The sequence below is a fragment of the Miniopterus schreibersii genome (genome assembly GCF_964146895.1).
Source record: "Miniopterus schreibersii genome assembly, chromosome: X".
NCBI lineage: Eukaryota > Metazoa > Chordata > Mammalia > Chiroptera > Miniopteridae > Miniopterus > Miniopterus schreibersii.
The window spans coordinates 7,001,775-7,019,992 of NC_138104.1; positions in this window are offsets into that span (position 1 = coordinate 7,001,775).

Here is an 18,218-nt window from a genome sequence, read left to right on the forward strand (position 1 = left end):
TTCTCACAGTCATGAAATGTATATTCTCCCAGGGTGGGTGAATAGGTCTTACATGATAAATCTACTTTTACATTCCAAACTCCCTAAGCTTTCAGATACAGTATACCAAGACAGTGCTAGCATTTCAAATCATTTAGTGTAGACTACCATTTGGTCCATGTTTCAGCCAACCAACCAACCAACCAACCAACCAAAGTGATAGCACCTTTTCTAACCCAATTGAGCTGTGTGTTTGAGTCCAGAATCTCTGCTTAATGGGTCTATATCCATATATTCAGCCCAGTCCAACTTTATGCTCTTCACACTATTATCTCACACTCTTAATATTCATTTCCACACAAATTCCCCAAGTTTATTACTGTGTAAATTGGAAAAGTAACACAGTTCTTTTGACATGTAGTGTTCCTCCTCATGGGTCACTCTTTGTACTTCACATTTTGGAACCTGCTGGGACTCAAGGCTAGTCAAGAAGCGAAGACAGGTGTTGAAGGGTAGATTATGAGGACAATCAGCAATGTTTGTTTGGAAGTGAGCTACATCAGGGGAATCCATTAAAGGTTTTAAGAGGCAGTAGGCTTAACCTCTTCAGACAGGGGTGGAAGGGCTGTTTCTATTGGTAGAGAAGACTCAGCAGATTTTAGGGGTTCACCATCCCCAGCTTGAGTGGGATCTGTTCATATGTCCCCATTCCAATATTCAGGATCCCATTTCTTTCCAATCAGTGCCCTTACTTTAACAGAAGACACCCTGTGAAGTTTGGTATGATTTAATTTGCATTGTAATTTAGCCACTGGCAGGATGATAGTCTGGGTTTAGTTTTCAGAAATCTCTGCACTGTGGCTACCTGCGGTTACTATATTTTTCAGTTATGTAATTCTCATTCAGTTCTTTTTAAAAATAAATTCTATTTGTTTTATGAGATTTTATGTTTGTTTGTTTGTTTTTTCCAAGAGAATTTGTAATTGTCTTTTGAATTATTTTTATGATGGTTGCTTTAAAATCCTTACCAGAGAATTCTGATATCTGAATTATCTCAGTGTTAGGGTCAGTCTGTTATCTTTTCTCATTTGAGTTGTGACCTTCTTTGTTCTTTGTTTGGGGCATTGTTAGGAGACAGTTGATTCTTTTTTTTTTTTTTTTTTTTACTTTAGCAGGGAGTCCCCCTTGTTAGGTTTGGCATGCAGTCCTGGCCTACTGTTGTGGACTATGGTTGTAATGACAATATGATTTTCAGAGATTATGTGGTGCTATATTGGGGTGCTTGATTTATAGCATGTCTTCCCTGCTGATGCTGCTTGAGGCCCGTGAAAGGAGCTTTCCCTAACCCTGGCCACCTAGTGGTAGGGAAAGGGATTCTGTTAATTTTTGGAAAAAGAATGTTTCCAGTGTTGGTATCTGCTGGAGGCAGGAGTCCTGCCATTAGGGGATTGGGGGACATTGTCTGGGCCTGGAACTTATGGCCTGATTTCCTTTGCTGGAGCTTCCCAGCAGTAAAGTGTCTCTGGGTGGTGGAGGGCATTCTTAGACCCTCTTCTGCAACACAGGCCCAGGGAGGGACAGAAGAGCACAGCTTACTGGGGTCTGCGTTACCATCACTTCACTTCGTGGTTCTTGTCCCCACCAATCCTTATCATATCTGCCTTCTCTTAGCAGGGAGAGGTGGACATGGCAAAACTCTTTTTTGGGATTGGTCTTTGAATATAGGACCATTCTTAAGTGTTCTTGACCTTGTGGAAGAATTTCAGTTCTGAATCTACTGTGCCTTACTCACTCAGACCTACCTAACCACCACAAAAAGTTGCAATGGTAAAATATTTAGAGATGGAAACTAAGATTTTTCTTTCCCAAAATCATTTTTGCTGCTCATGACCCCTCCCCATTGAAACTGAGGAATCCCCTTCAACAGAAAAATGGCAAAAACCAGCATCCAATCAAGGTGTAGCTTTGGATTTCTAAAATAGGTTGTGGAAGCTCACTGTTTAGACCTTAGTTTTGAAAGCTAATGTTTTCATTTGCAAGGGCTGGGCTTTGTTAAAAGAAAGAAGTATAGCCCGGCCGGGCGTGGCTCAGCGATTGAGCGTCAACCTAGGATCCAGGCGATAGGGGTTCAATTCCCTGTCAGGGCACATGCCCAGGTTGTGGGCTCGATCCCCACTTGGGGGCATGCAGGAGGCAGCCGATCAATGACTCTCTCATCATTGATGCTTCCATCTCTCTCTCTCTCTCCCTCTCCTTTCCTCCCTCTCAAATCAATAAAGATATATTTTTTAAAAAGGAAAAAAAAAAGAAAGAAGTATATGCAGACCCCCAGGTAACCAAAGCTTAGAGCTCAGAGCCTAGAGATATGCATTTTTAGCCATAGATAAATAGGCTCTAGGATATGATAAAGTGTTGTTTTCCCTCCCAGAAGAGGGAATAAAGCACTTTTAGAGTTGGGGGAGGGGGGCTGGACACAGTGTCAGTATGTGCTGCTAGACAGGCTGTGCACGGCACAACTCCAAGGTGCATCACATGTGAATGGGTTTACTTTAATTGCAGAATGCACAACCTGTGTAACTCTCTGAAGTGACTCTGGAAAGAGGCTTGGAAAGGAAGGAGAGAGTATTGAGACAGGAAATGTGAAAGACTGGGAATCCCAGAGCAGAATGGAACCTTGCCCCCCATTCTACCTGGAGCTCTGGGAGGAAGACACCCTCTCAGTGCCCCACACCATCAGGAGGAGTCAAGAGGAGGTCAGAAATGACAGCCTGGCAATTAGTGGGGAGAGACCCTGAGACAGTGCCCTTGAGTTCCCCAAGGCTTATGGATAGCATGAGTGAGTTTCAGCTATAGGCCCAGAAGAGACTCCATAGAAATGCTGAGAAGACTGGTAAAAAAATGAGGCCTGGAACTTGGAAGAAGATGGCCCAGAGTGTAAAACTATCTTGATTGGAGGTCATGGCAGCAGCCATCATCACCAGCAGATGCTGGTGTGTGCCAAAGGCCAGGAAGGATCAGTTATACCCATGCACCAAAGATACAGGGGGGAAATTGCAAACAGCCAAAGACTAAGAGAGGTGAGAGCGCAAAAGAGACAAGTTCATTCTCCTCGCAGTCATCTGTACCTAGATAATTTCTTGGGGAAGAGGAAGAGGGGGAAGAGGAGTGAGATGCAGAAGAGAAGAAGGGGGTGGAGGAAGTAAGGATTGGGTAGGGAGAGAAGAGGAGGAGAGGGAAAGGAAGAGAAAAGCAAGGGGAGAAGCAGAGGAGGAAGAATAAGAGGAGTGAGGAAGAGGCGACTGAGGACTAGAAGGAGGAAGAAGGAAAGGGAGAAAGACAAGAAGGGGACAGGGACATGAGGGAGTACATATAAGAGAAGAAAGCAGCCCTTATAAGGATATTGGATTTTAAATCTACACAACTGAAATGCAGAACAAAATAAGTAAGTAATTGCACAATCAAGATTAAGTTTTAAACTAGAAGAGACTGAGTCACCTTCAAGGGGCAAGGTTCAATAATTTCTTCCATCAGTAGACATAAGAGTTCATAAGCAAGTTGACCTAAGGTAGAGATATAAAGAAAGTTACATTTCTAAATGGCTGAGTTATTACTTGAAATTACAAATTTTCTAGAAAGTGCCAACATCCTCAAAACTTCTAAGTGGTGTCAAAATGCTTGCTTGTCCATTGGGAACTTTCTCTTATTCTGTAGCTGAACTTCATAAAACAGTTGTCAGCTATTTCATGAATCAAAGCTCTCCATGCTAGAAAAAAAACACAAACAAACAAACAAAACAGTAAGAAAAGCTTAGTTAAATAAAAAATATATATATTAACTATGGTAAAATACCAATTGCTTACATTAGCTTGTTTTATTGTGCAATTCTAAACCTCAGGCTTTACATTTTTCATCTGGAAATCAAGGACTGAACCAATTGCTGTCCAAAGATATTCTTTTTTTAAAAAATAAATAAATTTATTGAGGTGACATTTGTTAATATTAGCATTCTAACTTTGTTTTGTTTTGTTTGCCTTTTTGTACACAAGTATCAAATGTAAGTGATTTTAAGTCTATGACATTTAGATGAAATTCTGTCTCCACCACTATAATAAGAAAGAAAAAAAAATTTTATCTTTCAAAAAAAAAAATGTATTTGCAGGATTTGGGAGAATCTTTGTTACTGATGGGCACTATCTGACTCTACCCACTGACACAGCCCCCAGGTGAACAATTCCCTCAGGTTGCTCTGCCTGCTGAGAGTCCACACTACCCCAGATCTCATTGACAATTCTGAGCCCACCTGTCTTATGCAGAAACCAGGAGACAGAAGGGAGCACAAGCAGGAAGGGGAAGGAATGGTCACTCAGGGAGGGACAGCTCCATTTGGTGCACTTTTCCACAAATACTCCCAGTCCCAAATGGAAATACTGCTTGCTCCTTCCTTTGTTCATTGTGCCCTTGATCCTACCTGTCCCACTTTATCTGGTTGTTGTTGCATCAATGATTCTCCTCCTTCTTGCAAAAGCTCATTTATTCGGACACATTCTTTTGTCAGGCTGGGAAATAAAAAAGCCAAGGATCCTTGGGGCAGTTTAGTTGATGGGATTTGTTCACTTACTATGGGATCAAAAAAGAGGTTAGGGGAGAAGCAGATTCAAGCTGAGTAGGGGGAAGGTGCTATCACTACCAAGAGGGTCAAGAGTGGCAGAGAACAGGGAAGGTGAGGAGTTCTGTTCTGGGCCCAGCCTTCTCTGCATCTAGTCCTCCATCATAATCACAGTCCTGTGGGTAGATATGAGATTAAAGAGAAAGTGTTTCAGGCACTGGATGCCCTGGAGCTCAGAAGAATGATATTATGCACATGCACATGTGTAAGTATACAGAATGCACAGGCAACCTGTGCATGTACATTAAAAATAGCTCCAGCATTCTGCTGGAGGGTCTCTGGTCATAATCCAGAGCACAGCCTTCTCCACACACATCATGGAGCCCCTTCCTCCTCTTTTTCCCTCCAAGATGGCATTAACTTGGAGTGGAATAAGGGGAGTAAGGCAGCCAATAAAAAAAAAATGGAGGGAGCAGAGCAACATTTTCCTGGTTTCAAATCCACTTCTTGTTCCTATTCCTGTACTCCAGTCCAGAAAGACCAAGGAAGGGTGAGCATTGTGAACCTCTCTTCTAGAGCCTTTGGGAGTCCTTGAGGATCTTCCTGAGACATTTGGAATTAGTTTTCCAGGCATTAGACAGTGGATGTGGGTCAAGTGCCGTAGGAAGAAAAAATCATGTGAGAGGAGGACTGTGTGCCCCTTGACAAACCAAGCGGCAGGAGGTTCCTAAGGAGGATGAGTGTGAATGTGGCTGGTCCTTTGCAGCACTACCTGGCTTCCCGTCAATCTTCCTTTCTCTCTCTGTCTCTCTGGCAACCAGTTCCCTTTTGAATGACTTATTTGTGATTCTGATTGTGAAAAGGCAGATAAAACCATCCAAATGGACATCTTGAGACCACATCTTCCCTGGAAGTGGACAGTATTTTCCTCCTGTAAGCTTAGCACACCACTGAGCCTGTATGAAGAGGGCCTCTCTGGTTCAACCCACCCAGACTCTCTCATGGTAGCTCACACCTTCCTGTGGCTGAGTGGTCAGAGTTTACATGATCTGTGTGAGATTGCCTTGGTTACCAGTCCTCCACAGAGGATAGGCACCCCTTGTGAGAAGAGGAGTTGTCGATACCAATTTTGGGGGAGTCAGCCAAGTGTGAGGTGATATATAGTTCCACCTGGACCTCCTGTCCCACTGGTGTGGACACTTTTACTATGTCCATATATATCCAAGACTGCCTGGCACATGTCATTCACCATAGCTACATTTCACTGTGCTGTTGGTTTTGCTTCTCAATAAGATGATTGTGAGATTTATCCCTGTTGGTTTGTGGAGCTCTACGTCTGAAGTTTCCTGTTTCCCTTAGATGCCAGTGGACTGTAGGAGGCAGGCGATTATGGGTCCCTGATCCCTCGTTTGTCTCCTCCTGACTCTACCCAACTCTTCTCGTCCCTCCACCCACAAGCTCTGTTTGCTCACAAGTAGGGGGTTAATAGTCATAGCTCAGTGGTGCTCAGACACCCTCCTCTCCATCCCACAGCCACACCTGACCCTCTGAAGAGAGACTGGCTATACTCTGTCAAGGCCAAATCAGAGCATGCGCAGTGAAGGGGCCGGATCAGAGCAGGGGTATGCAAGGGGCATGGAGGGATTAAATCATCTGCACAGTAAGAGCTGGGAGAGACTGGGCTGAGGAGACAAAATGACAGCCCCTGAGCTGTAGGCTGGGGAGAAGGACAAGAAAGGTGTTGTGGAAATGATTTACAAGTCGTGAAGGGAGAGCAGAGAGGGTAAGAGAAAGACTGCTTGGAGTTTACTTTTGGATTGCACTTTACAGAAGAGTCGCATTTGGAATGTGTGCTGGTACGAGCTCTTCATCCTTCCTTTAGCGTAATCTTACTGGTCATTTTGGCTTGCACACATCCATCACTGCTCCTACCCCTTAGCTCTCCCTCTCCTCCCTTCAGCTTAGCTCTCACTTCTGAATGCCCAATTTCCCACTTAAAGCCCATTTCCAATTTCTTGAGTATCTGCCTTTCCCAGCAATTCCTTTGGGGACCCTTTTTTCTGGAAGCCCTTGCACTACTAGTCTTGGTGAACTACAGGCTGGCTTCACTTCAGTCAAGTGAATTCTCTTCTGTTAACTGTGACCTGAACAGATTTACTTCATGTGGCACAAATAAAAGGACCTGGGGATTCCACTCCTTTGGGGACAATAGGAAGAACACTGCCTTTAGAAGGCCTGAAGGTGTGATATTCTCATATCAAAATGCCTGTGTTCTCATTTCTTATTATTACTAGAACCAACAAACACATACAGCTGTAGTTTCTGAATGATGTTCTCATGAGTATCAGAATAATATAAAAGGGTATCCTAAGCTTCCCACCCAGTTCATAGCCTGTTCTTAATGTCTTCTCACCAGGGTAAGCCACTAAGTTTTAGAGGGGAGCATAGTGGCTGTCTCTCCAAAATGCCCATGGAGAGGAGTCCTGGATCCAGGAATGACTTGTACTACATCACTGTTCCCTTGCCTTTTTACATTAAAGGTGGAAGATCTCTGACATGCAGCAGATCTTGCCATCCCCAATGTCTGAGAACTGCTGCTTAGAATGTGAGAATGAATGGGCTCCCCTTCGGTGTAAATCAAGAAAGCTGTGTGGCATAAAAACACATCAAATCACAAGGAGTGAAGATGTAGTTTTATTTTAATAGCTGACAAAAGGAGGAGTCTTTTTTCTGCATTTTCAAAAATCACAGGCAAGCATAAGCAGGTAAGTCACATGAATTTTGGCAAAGGCCAACTCTACCCTAGTGTGGCTGATGGCAGCATCCATAGTCACTTTGACAGATCCACATCATTTCTCAGAATCTCCGGTTGCCTAAAGAGTTAAGAGTTCAGCACATTTCTGGAGGCCATGTTGGGTTTTATGTGTGTATCTGCCCTTCTCTGGAGGATCATTGAGGACATGTGGGAAGTGACTTCATATTGGACACCACAGACAGCTGCAAAAGAGAGCACACACTAGAAAGCTTGAAAAAGATGATAAAATCCAGTTAATCCAGGGGACTCAGGGCCCTCTTTCCCCGGATCCCTCCCCACCACACACACACTTGTTTCCAGCATGAGTCATAAGAGGTTGTTCTGGGACATCATCTGAATGTGTACCGATTTTGCACCATCGTAAAGTTAAACAATTCTAAGTTGAACTATCACAAGTTGAGGACCGTTTGTACAACGGAAAGATAAAAGGATGTTGATTGGCTTTTATGCTTCTGAGTTCAGGATTAAGTTTAACATCTACTAAAATGCACCAATTTGTAAACCTTCATGGCCTTTATCAGTACTGGGGTTCAAAGTACAGTTGTACCTGGGAATCCCATTAAATTTAAACAAAGTACCCCTGCACTCTGAAGGCAGTAACCAAACATTAAATAGAGAGTACATAAGTATAACTCACTCTAAGCATTGGAACTTTTGCCTTGCCTAAATTTTCCATAGCCATAGTGCCCATTGCCCTAAAAAATCTCAAATTGGCATGAACACTGTGGCCCGATGATTAACAAAACAAAATTAAGTCTTTGGCACTTACAAAGAACTTGACAAAATGGGACCCCATGACACTGCCCTCTCCCCTCCCCGAAATAGTTGCTGAAGCCTAATATAAATTGAAACAGGCCCTTTAAGAATTGAAACCAAGTGTGCATAATCTATTGATAGAAGTGGTAATCATTCCAACTGTGTTACCATTTAACAGTCTAATTTGTCCTGTTCTTAAACTTGGAAAAAAATGAATGGCCTTTTATGGAGGATTTCCTCAACCTTTATGTCAAGGTCCACTCATTAAGTCCCCTGTATTAGTTTTCTATTATTGCTGTCACAAATCACCACAAACATAGTAGTTCAAAATAGCACAAATGTATTATCTTGTAGTTATGAAAATCAGAAGTCTAAAATGGGATGGCAGGACTCATTTGGCACTCCAGGAAAAAATCTGTTTTCTTGCCTTGTCCAGCTTCTACAGGCTGCCCACATTCACCAATTCATCGTTCCCATCGCTCCAACCTCTGCTTCAGTAGTCACATCTCCTCCTCTGACTCTGACACAGCTATTGACTGACCTTGTCAGCACCCACATTTTTGGGTTCTGGAGACATGTTGCTCATATAGAAATTGTACTTAAACCAATTTATGCTGATACTTTCAAATAAGCCCATCTTGAATGGAAGCCCCTCGAATTTGCTTAAATAAATTATTATAAGGGTGGTTAGAAATGGTGATGTTTTTAAGGAGTTCTTTTTCTTCTCCATCTGTTTGTTGGCATCATTTGCTCATCATGGTTCAAACTTTCTGCACTTCTCATGAACCATTCAGCTTAGAGATGTTATGTGTTCTTTTGTTTGTTTAGATGTTGACCATCGGAGTACTTTTGAATAGAAGTCACTTTTTGTCAGAATCAAACTGCGGCCAGTCTAGTCCTCTAGGGATCCATGCTGAGTCTTGCCATCTTTACCAGAGTGACATCATAATACAAGTTGCTAACAACAGGCTTATAATCTCTAAATAATACATACTTTTCTGCATTTTTTCCTTAGCATACACCCCAAAGTTTATTCCTAAAAGGCATGGTACACAGAACATCTTGATTGACAGAGGACAGAATGACCCAAATTACATGCTGGTCAACATATTGGAGAACCAGATCATAGCTGGACAAGGACTGGTGAACATATTCATAGCACAAACGGTAGACATGTGAAATTCTCAGGTTGAACCAGAAAGATACTTACTGGGCTCTCACCAGGACCAGTAGGCACTGTTAGGCCCCTGAACACAGCTGTTAATTTCTGGTGTCTGAGACAAATGAATATATGAAGTAATGACGGGACCATGTGAAGAAAGTTACACACAGGGAACTCTGGGCTCCTGGAGCTGCTGCCTTCCTACTAACAGGCCAGGCAAGTCTTGTGAGCAGAGTCAAAAGCACCTATAATTTAATCTGAGACTATCAGGAAGAAAGCAGAATTTTCCAGTCAAAACGGGATATATTGACATTGCAACAAAAAGAGTAAATGACCCAGGAATAAACTTAACCAAGGAGGCGAAAGACCTGTACTCTAAAAACTATAAGACATTGGAGAAGGAAATTTAAGAGGACACAAGTAAGTGGAAGGATATACTGTGCTCATGGATGGGAAGGATTAATGTTGTTGAAATGGCCACACTACCCAAAGTAATTTACAGATTCAAGGCAATTCCTGTAAAAATGCCAATGTCATTTTCTCAGACCTAGAACAAATAATTCTAACATTTATATGGAACCAAAAAAGACCCTGGATACCCAAAGCAATCTTGACAGAGAAGAACAGAGTTGGAGGGATCACACTCCCTGATCTCAAACTATACTACAAAGCTATAATAATCAAAACGTCATGGTACTGGCGCAAAAACAGACACATAGATCAATGGAACACAATAGAGAGCCCAGAAATAAACCCACGCCTATATGGTCAACTAATCTACGACAAAGGAGGTAAAAATATACACTGGATTAATGGCAGTCTCTTCCACAAGTGCTGTTGGGAAAACTGGACAGATATATGCAAAAACCAAAACTGGACCAACCTATTACACCATATACAAAAATAAACTCAAAATGGGTTAAAGACTTAAATGTAAGTTCTGAAACCATAATGCTCCTAGAAGAAAACATAGGAAGTAAACTCTTTGCCATCAGTCTCAGTAACATCTTTTTTGGTCAGTTTCCTCGAGGAAGGGGAACAAAAGCAAAAATAAACAAATGGGACTTCATCAAACTAAGAGGCTTCCGCACTGAGAAAGAAACCTTCGATAAAAGGAAAAGGCGACATGCTGAATGGGAGAATATATTCACGAATGTTACATCTGATAAAGGGTTGATATTCAAAAAATATAAGAAAGTAATATATACAACTCAATAACAAAAAGTCAATCCAATAAAAAAATAGGCAGAGGATACGAAAAGACATATCTCCAACGAAGACATACAGATGGCCAACAGACATATGAAAAGATGCTCAGCACAAGTAATCATCAAGAAAATGCAAATTGAACCACAGTGAGATACCACCCCACACTAGTCAGAATGGCTATTATAAAAAAGCCAACAAATGACATGTGTTGGTGATGATATGAAGAAAAGGAAACGCTTGTGCACTGTTGGTAGGACTGCAAACTGGTGTAGCCTCTATGGAAGACAGTATGGAGATGCCTCAAAAATCTAAAATTAGATGTACCATACAACCCAGCAGTTCCACCCCTTGACATTCATCCAAAGAAAAGAAAGGCACTGATTCAAAAAGATATACGTACTTCTGTGTTCATTGAAGCATTATTTACAATAGCCAAGGTGTGGAAGCAGACTAGGTGTCCATGAGCAGATGAGTGGGTAAAGAAAATGTGGCGCCCGGCCAGGCGTGGCTCAGCGGTTGAGCGTCGACCTGGGATTCAGGCGATCTGGGTTCGATTCCCGGTCAGGGCACATGCCCAGGTTGCGGGCTCGATCAGTGACTCTCTCATCATTGATGTTTCTGTCTCTCTCTCTCCCTCTCCTTTCCTCTCTCTGAAATCAATAAAGATATATTTTAAAAAAAGAAAAAGAAAAGAAAATGTGGCATGTGCACGTGTGCGCTCGTGCATGCACACACACACACACACACACACACACACACACACACACACACAGTGGAATATTATGCAGCAATAAAAAAGAATGAAATCTTGCCTTTTGCAACAACATGGACAGACCTAGAGGGTACTATGTTAAGTGAAATAAGGCAGGAAACAAAACAAAGAAAGAAAGCAAAACAAAAACAGACTCATAGAAGCACAGACCAAAAGAATGGTAACCAGAAAGGAGGAGATGTGGGAATGGGGGAAAGGGGTAGGGGAATATAGTCAATAATATTCTGGTAAGTTTAGGCAGAGACAGATGATTACTAGAATCAGTGGGGTGATCACATTTCAAGGTGTAAATATGTTGAATCACTATATTGTGTCCCTGAAACTAATATAACCAATATAAGGTTGTATACCAACTATACTTAGAAAAACAAATTAAAAAAATTTAAAACAGGATATGTTGAAATAGCAGAGGTACTTTTAGAAACAGGGCCAACTAAGCTCCGGGGGACTTGATTTATTCATTTAGAGACAAAATTAACATAGCATAAATATCACCCTCTAAAATGTAAAATTTTGTGATTTTAGTATATTCATAAAACTGTGCAGCCATGTAACATCACTACATGTTCCAGAACCTTTTCATCACCTCCAGAAGATAACAGATACCCTTCAGCAATCATCACCATGGTCCCTAACACCACCAGTCCTGGCAACAAGGAATCTCAGTTTTGGCTCTATGGGTTTGCCTATTTCGGACATTTCCTACACATGGAGTCCTACAATGTAGAGTACTGAGAGACTGGCTTCTTTCAGGTAGCACAATGTTTTCAAAAGTCATGTGGTAGAATGCATCACTACTACATTCTTTTATATGGCCAAGTACTCCTCCATTGCACAGATGTACCACTTTGCTGATCCAGTAATGAATGAATGGACATATGTGTTGTTTCCACTGTTTGGTTTTATGAATAAAGTTGACATGAATATTTGTGTGCGATTGCTCGTGTGGACATGTAGGTTTTGAGTAGTCTTGGATGTACACGTACTAGGGAGTGAAATTGCTGGTTCACGTGGTAACTATTTAAATTTTTGAGACTTTTTAATAATTCTATCTGGCCCATTGTTTCTCTCAAGTTGGAGGTCCCTCATGTTTCATAAGGCATAAACTCCTAAAGGGTCAAAACGCAAATTTTAGAACAAGAACAGAGCAGTCAAATCCCTGGAACAGTTATTAAAATTCAGGGTTTGGGGTGTGGCGCGGACACCTGAGTTTTTATCAGGCTCTGCGGTGAAATTCACGAGTTCCCACCTCCCCTCCCCCCACCTCTTCGCCTAACTCGGCACTGAACTTGCGCGGAGAGGAAGACCCTGTTCGCCCCGCCCCCACAGACACCAGGGAGAAAATGCCGCTCTGCCGGAGTGGCGCGGGTCCCGGAGCAGCCTAGGCTGTCAGGACTTCTAGGACCCTCAGCACCGGCCCTGCCAGGAGAGCTCCGCGCGTCGGCGTCGGTGTCTGGCAGGAGGTGAGTCCCTAGTGACCCGAGGTGCCGACTCCAGCGGGCGTGGGGAGCGGGCTCGGGTGGATGCTCCGGCTCCGACGGGCCGACCGGGGCACCGACCTGGCTGAGGGCTCGGGAGAGGTTCGGGCGCGGGGCCTCTGTTCCTCAGTGCGCGTGGGAAAGTAAGCGGTGGCTGGCGCCGCTCCCCTCACGGGCGCGGGACCGGGAGTAGCGGCGGGCGCCCAGCCCGTCCCTCCTCGACGGCCAGAAATGAAGGAGCGCCGGGCGGCGAGCAAATGGGCTACGGTCCCCTCACGGGCGGCGAAAATGCAGGGGTGGCGGGCACACAGCCCGGACTCGAAACGGGAGCGGGAAACGAAGGAGGGGGGGCGGGGCACCGGGCCGCGGGCTACGGTCCCGTCACGGGTGGGGGATGTGGAAGGAGGTGTGCGCGGCGGGCACCCGGCTTCGGTCCCTTCACAAGCGCGTGGATATGGAAAGAGGCGGGCATCCTGCCCCGGACCCTAAATGGGAGCGGGAAATGGAGGAGGGGTGAGCGGCGGGCACCGGGCTACGGTCCCTTCACGGGCTGCGAAAATGCAGGGACGGCAGGCACACGCCGGCGGGCACACGGCCCCAGACCCTGAACCGCAGCGTGAAATGGAGGAGGGCGAGCAGGGAGCACCGCGCTACCTTCCCTTCACGGGCGGGAGATTGGGAAAGGGCGGCGGGCACCCGACTCCAAATGGGACCTGGAAATGGAGGAGGGGCGGGCGGCGGTCACGGAGCACCGGGCTACCGTCCCTTCACGGGCGGCGAAAATGCAGGGGCACACAGCCCGGACTCTCAACGGGAGTGGGAAACGAAGACGGGGCCGGAGGGGGGTGGGGGTACCGAGCTACCGTCCCTTTACAGACGGGGGATGTGGAAGGAGCGGTGGGAGGCGGGCACCCCGCTACCTCCCCCTTCACTGGCGGGTGAAATGGAAGGAGCTGTGGCACCGAGCACCTGGCTAAGGTCCCTTCGCCGGCCCGGGATTTGGAGAGATAGCAGGGCACACGCCCCAGACTCTGAACGCGAGCGGGAAATGGAGGAGCGGCGGGCACCAGACCCCTTCCCGCCAAGGAGAGAGAAAATGGAAGGAGAGGCGGCATCCTTCGCACCCAGAAGGCACAGCAACTTTCACGTCCAACCCTCGTCCACGCGGTTCCAGAGAGAGTACTGGAGACCGCGGGCGTCAGAGGATTACCTCCACTGGACGCGGGTGGGAACAGAGAGCGCAGGCCCCTGTACCGCGGGGTTCGCCGCCGCCCCGGGCTACCCGGCCTGGCTTCCAGGGGTCGGTCCTCCCGGGAGCGACACATCTTCGCCTGGGTGCTCGTCACTGGCGTCCGATTTTATTTATTTTAGTTCTAAAAAAATTTTTATTGATTTAGAGGGAGGAAGGGAGACTGAGAGAGAGAGAAACAACACCGATGTGAGAGCGAGCCATCGATTGGCTGCTGCCTGCACGCCCCCTACTGGGGATCGAGCCTGCGACCCGGCCGGAATCAAACTGGCAACCATTTGGTGCATGGAGGACGCCCAAGCGACAGAGCCTGGTCTCGGGTTTTAAACCAGCTTTTAGAAGGTTTGGGACTTGTCCCCCTATCCTTTCCCCTAGTGCCCTCTTTTCACAGAGCCCCTTGTCTCTTTGCACGCGCCTCTGTGTTTACGGGCCCGGTGAGCTCGTGTTCATTGGAAAGAAGCCATCAGGCCTGTGGGGAAGTGAAGGGCCGTCGGAGGGAAACCCGGAGGGTCAATTCCGTGGGAGACGTGGGGTAAGGTTTGGGTCAGTAAGGGAAGAGCTGTCCAGCTGTGAGGCTGGAGAACATGAAAGGTGGGCCCTCAGCCTAAACCGGCAGGGTTCCTGGATGCCCTCCAGCGACACTTAGGTACCTAGTCTGGGGAATAGAAGCTTCCTAGGAATTAGTTCTCCGGAGCAGAGCCGTCTCTGTACCAGGCATACTGCGGTTTGCTTTCCATGCAATCTGATCCCCCAAAGGCGGTTTTATAAAAGAGGATGTTACAGAGAGAGGCTCTGGGTATCATTTAAGAAACTAGTCTGGGGATGAGATTCGAATAGAGTGAAGTTTTTTGATGACTGGGCAGGAAGAGAGTCATGAGTATTTTTTTCTCTTGATACCGTCTGGGGAAGAAGACAGGTACGTGAGTTGTGTGAGCAAATGCAGAGAGAAAGGACCCATAGCACACGGGCAGGTACCAGTCTTCACACCTGTGACCTCAGAGGTCACACTAAGAACATTTGAATGTTTTTATTAATTTATTTTTATTTTTTTAAAAAATTTTCCTCATTGTTGAAAGTATTACAGATGTCCCCCTTTCCTCCCCCATTGATCCTCTCTGCCCCCACCCCCCCCAGGCCTTCTCCACACTATTGTCTGTGTCCATAAATGCATGTAAGTTCTTTGATTAATCTCTTTTATTATTTTTTATTTTGTTTAATTTCATTTTATGAATTTTGTTTATTTTATCTATATTATTATTTTTATTTTATTTATTATTATTTTTTTTTGTATCCTGCTACTTTGCTGAATTCATATTTTAGATCTAGTATGGATGTTGTTGTTTTTTGTTGTTGTTGTTTTAAATATATCTTTACTGATTTCAGAGAGAGGAAGGGAGAGGGGGAGAGAGAGAGAGAGAAACATCAATGATGAGAGAGTCATCTCCTGGGTCCTAGGTCGATGCTCAACCGCCCAGGCATGCCCGGCCGGGCTAGTACGGATGTTTTGAGACATGAGCACTGTGGGAGTCTATGGTTTCTAACCTCATCGCCATTTCCCTCTGGCATTTACTGTGCGTCCTGGGACATGTTATTCGGCCCTCCAAAGCTTCAAGCCTTAGTGCCCTCGTCTGTACTCAGGGCCTGCCCTGTGTAGTGTTTTTCTCATGAGAAAGCCACTTGGAATGCCATTGCACGATGAGGTTCATGGTGATGTTGGCTAAACTGCACATCTGAAGTGGAGGAGAATGAGGGGTTGATGAGTTCCTGCCTTTGCAGGGCATGGCTCTCCCTGAGATGCTGGTGACTGAAGGTGACTGAGGGTTACTCAAAGCTAGGTGAACTTTCAGGTTTCCTCACTAGTATAGTAAGTATTACCCCTGCAATGTAGCTAGGAGCTGACATTTTATTTTAATAAATTTCAATGTAAATATCCACATGGCTCTAGTGCCTACCATATTGGAAAACATAGTTCTAGAGTGTTTATGGATGGGTTTGGACATTTTATAAACTTTTTAGAAATTGGATGCAGAATTGGAAATGTGTGTGTATTTTTCTAGCAAGTGAGTCCATGGCTTTCATCAGATTTTTGTTGTTGTTGCTTTATATTGTAAGATGTCTCACAATAAGTCAAAACATTTTCTACATATAAATAACTATATTTCTGGCAAAGAGTGATTTTTAAACAATATGTCTAAAATTTTCATCCAAATCTCTTTCTCTCTCTCTCTCTCTTTTTTTTTTTTGCCAAGAACAATTCTATTTGTCAATTGTATTTACTTTTTTTTTTTTTTTAATATATCTTTATTGATTTCAGAGAGAGGAAAAGAGAGGGAGAGAGAGAGAGAAACGTCAATGATGAGAGAGTCATTGATCGAGCCCACAACCCGGGCATGTGCCCTGACCGGGAATCAAACCCCGATCGCTTGGATCCTAGGTCGATGCTCAACCGCTGAGCCACGCCCGGCCGGGCAGCATTTACATTTTTAACATACCTTCGTTTTCTTTTTTACAGTTTACAGTCAGCTTAATTTTGTATTACTTTCAGTTGTAGAGCATAGTGATTAGACAATCATATACTTTAGAAAGTGTTCCCCCCAAAATATCCGGTACACACTTAGCACCATATATAGTTATTACAATATTATTGACTATATTTCTTATGCTGTAGTTCACATCCCCGTGATTGTTTTGTAACTGCCACCTGTACTTCTAAATGCCTTCCCATTTTTCACCCAACCCCACAAGCCCCCTCCTGTCTGGAAAACATCAGTCTGTTCTCTGCATCTATGAGTTTGTATTTTGTTTCTTTACACTGTTCTTTAGATTCCACATATAAGTGAAATCATATGGTGTTTGTCTTTCTCTGATTAACTGATTTCACTTAGCATAATGCCCTCTCGGCCCATCTATGCTGTCACAAATGGTAACATTTCCTTCTTTTTTATGGCCGAATAGTATTCCATTATATATATGTACCACCATCTTTTTTAAAGAACAGTTTCTTGATTTTTTTTTTTTTTTTTTTTTTTTTTGAGACAGAGGAAGGGAGAAGAGAGAAACATCGCTGTGAGAGTGCAACATCAATCGGTTGCCTCCTGCATGTCCCCTACTGGGGATCCAGCCCACAACCCAGGCAGGCGCCCTGATGGAGAATTGAACCAGCAACCTTTTGGTGCACGGGATGACGGCCTACCAGCTGAGCCATACCTACCAGGGTGTGCCACCACTCTTTTAATCCATTCCTTATTGATGTGCAGTTGGGTGGCTTCCATCTCTTAGCTATTGTAAATAATGCTGCAATGAACACAGGGGTGCATCTAGTCTTCCAAATGAGTGTTTTGGGTTTCTTCAGATATGTACTCTGAAGTGGAATCGCTGGGTCATAAGGCAGTACCATTTTCAACTTTTTGAGAAATCCCAATCCTGTTTTCCATAGTGTCTGCACCAATCTGCATTTGCACCAACAGTGCACAAGGGTTCCCTTTTCTCCACATCCTCACCAACACTTGTTTGTTGATTTATTGGTGATAGCCATTCTGACAGGCACGAGATGACATCTCATTGAGGTTTTAATTTGCATTTCTGTGGTGATTAGTGAGGTCGAGCATTTTTTCATATGTCTGTTGACTCTCTGTATGTCCTCTGCGGAGAAGTCTCTATTAAGGTCCTCTGTATATTTTTAAATTGGATTGTTTGGGGGTCTTTTGGTGTTGAGTTGGATGAGTTTTTTATAGATTTTGGATATTAACCTGTTATAGGATTTGTCATTGGGGAATATCTTTCCACATTCAGTATATTGTCTTTTAATTTTGTTGATGGTTTTCTTTGCTGTGTAAAAACTACTTAGTTTGATGTAGTCCCATTTGTTTATTTTTTCTTTGGGTTTTCTTGTCTGAGGACACATATCAGAAAAAATAATGCTAAGAGAAATGTCCAAGATTTTACAGCCTGTGTTTTCTTGTAGTAGTTTTATGGTTTCAAGTCTTACATTAAAGTCTTTAATCCATTTGTAATTTATTCTTGTATATGATGTAATAAGGTGGTCTAGTTTCATGTTTTGCATGTATCCGTCCAATTTTCCCAGCACCATTATTGAATAGACTGTCTTTGTCTCATTATATGTTCTTGCCTCCTTGGTCAAATATTAACTGACCATGTAGGTGTGGGTTTATTTCTGGGCTCTCTGTTCCAT